We start from the raw sequence: 3248 nt of genomic DNA on the forward strand, positions 1-3248 counted from the left end.
GTTGATGTGATCTGATCCAAACGTGTCTTTGGGGTTTTCTTAACACAAATCCAACCACAAAGATCGACAAGTTAGATTTTCACTTTGAGCACACGGCGCGCCGTTTTCTTTCACCTATTGTAATTTCGCGCGTTAATTTCGCTGCTCTTTTGATACGGTGCCCAATACACGCATTCCAATCATTTCGCGACGAAGTTTCAAGATCTGCGATCGCGAAAAGGAGTTTAGCCTAGCTTCTGTACAAGGCTGTATAATCTTATCCATATTATTCAAGTCAAAAAGAAGGACCGGGGAGGGGGCAAATTATGGTAAAATTGGTTTGGCACTTGATACATTTGTTAACCCTCTTCTTTGAAACACCCTGATTTTTTTCATTTGTTTGCTACTTTCCTACGGTTTATGAAATAAGAGTGTGAAGGAAGCAACAAATGACCTGTTCGGTGCAGACTACCGTAATCAGGCGTTGGCTGTAGTTTTGTCCACTCGATCTCTACCACTAGACCTAGTATTTGTTTTCTCATAATTAGAGATAAGTATGTTGTCTAACAGAGGGCCGAGGGTAGCAACAAAAATTTCAAACAAGCATCAACATTTCATAGACTTTTCAAATTTGCGGGGGGGGGGGGGGGGGGAGGGTGTGGCGAGGAAAAACGGACATATGGGGCCAGAATGGAAGTAGTTCTAAAAAGTCATTTGAATTCAAAGTGACACACAATAATCAAGCAATCAAGAGAAAAGAGTCTGTGAAGTATTTAGGCATTGAGTTGGCTAGCGCAATTTCATTTTCATCTTTAGTAGAATCAGTTGTAAAAAAAAGCAAATTCTCGTCTGAAATTTTTGTACAGATATCAAAGTTGTATGGATTTAAAAGCAAGACGTCTGTTTTGCTCTTATTCAATGTTTATTTGACTATGCTAACCCTGCATGGTATAGTAACATAAACAAGTCAGATCAAAAGAAGTTGAAGATTATACAGAACAAAATGGTGAGATTTATCAACTGTTCTGGTCCAAGAACTCATGTTGGCTACAGCGAACTTTCTAAAGCTGGTTTTCTTGAAGTCGACCAAAGATCAAAACAACTCGTATTGCATCATGTGCATAAAATATATCATACTAGGTCGAATCATTATATTCGATCCAACTTCGATCTTGTTACTGACGTACATGATTATAATACAAGAAATAGACGATTCAACTTTAACTTACCTGAAAGAGTAGGTAGTATTGGAAATTCGTTTTTATTACAATGCCATAAAACATTGGAATTCCCTTCCCAATGGTGTAAAAGAAATAGGAAACTATGATCATTTTAAGAGGAAATTAAAGGAATACCTAATACTTGACAGTCAGAGAAGAGAAGTGAATGACATGTTATATGATTGAAATTTTTATTCTTCTGTCGGTTCATACTTTTTCATGTTGTATATACTTATGTTTTCGTACGTTATAGAAAATTCTACAAATTCATCATTATTTTCCTCTTCTTCCTTCTCCTCCTTTTCTTCTTCTCCTTCTTCTTTTTCTTCTTGTACTTAATATCATTTCTATCATCAGTTTAATGTTGTTATTATTATTATCTTTAATAAGTAGTTCTTTTAATTTTCTTATCTGTCTGTAAATATTACTATTTTAACTTATTAATTTTATACATGTCTGTAAGGACCCCACTGGAAATAAGCTCTCGAGCTTTCGTGGGTTATCCTGTTCAAGCTGACTTTTTTTGATCTGTTATTATTGTATATTGTTGTATGTTGGAAGCTTGTCGAATAAAAATCAATCAATCAATCAATCAAGAAAAAAAAGGAGGGCATCATCTATTTTTTGCATATCAAGTTCAAATATGCACGAATATAATTTAGTATGGTTCAACTATATAATCTTACATTCATGCATTTCTATAAATTTCGTAATTGTATAAATTTTTATTGTCAATTCAAGCTATCATTTTGAGAGTCCTGACGTAGCTGATCATGAAATAGCTTGACAGATAAAGGGATCGAGCAAGCAACACGTCATATTTTATAATTTTTCTGTCAATATACATTCCAAAAGGAATAACCATGTATGTAAATATATATCTTTAGACACCCCCCCCCCCCCCCCCCCCTCTCTCTCTCTCATTCTCTGTACCGGTATGTATATATTATATGCAGGTTTCTTTTATTAGGGGTAGCAGAGAATGTTTTAATAAACAATGAGAATAATAACAAAGCATATATCCCTGAGTTCACGAGACGTGTAGAAAAAGAAGTCTTTAGGTCTAACCTACTCCCATTTGATATGAATTTAAGTTTTTTGAATTTTGATCACTCTACATTACCTTTGACCTACATTGAATCATAATATTTATTCATTCATTTATTTATTTATTTAAAAATATCTATACAGGATAACAAGATCAGCCAAAACTGTTTTTCATAATGGTCATGTATACACATGGTAAAATACAAAATAACAAGTCATGAATCTGGATTATTTTTTATTTCCCTTTATTGTTACATCATTCATGATTACATATTCTTATAATTTTATAGTGTTTAATCTAACAAGATAAATGGTTGAGGTGATGATAAACTGGAAAATATTTGTCTTTAGATACATACAAATTCTTTCTATTAGGCACAAAATTCATGCAATGCTTGTGATACAGATAATATATTGATATAAATTTCTTAGAAGTATTGGGGCTAAACTAAGTAATTATAGATACAGCTTTTAAAGTGCAGTAAATGGTTTCTGATATTCTAAAATAATTAGGAGTGCATTTTTTTGTAGCATTGGTTGTAAAAACTGAAAGATTCACATCATGTTATTAAGAAATACTGAGCCAAAAAGAAGAAAGACATATTTTTCGTTGCATTCGATGTTCAGACTTCTACCGAACCACTTTAACACTCAAAGAATGATAATGAAACAGACATGACCAAATAGTGTCTGCAGGACGAATTTTGTTGATATGTTCTTCTACATATTCCAAACATGGCATGCAATAGATATCAAATCAACATGTAAATTGAATGGGGAATATATCAGGTGTGGGGAAATTCCAAGAAATCTTAGGACAAAATTATTTACATTTTGCATATGTTTGTAATATAAAATTTTAATGATAACAAATATTTACCCCCTGGTAAAATCACACCCCCCCCCCCCTCCCTGAAATGGACATGATGATATATTCAATGGCTATGTACAGCTAAAAGATCAGAGGCATAGCCAGATTATATTCAGGGTGGGAGAGAGCAT

This window comes from Strongylocentrotus purpuratus, unplaced genomic scaffold, assembly GCF_000002235.5.
Source record: "Strongylocentrotus purpuratus isolate Spur 01 unplaced genomic scaffold, Spur_5.0 spur5_scaffold_14, whole genome shotgun sequence".
NCBI classification, from domain to species: domain Eukaryota; kingdom Metazoa; phylum Echinodermata; class Echinoidea; order Camarodonta; family Strongylocentrotidae; genus Strongylocentrotus; species Strongylocentrotus purpuratus.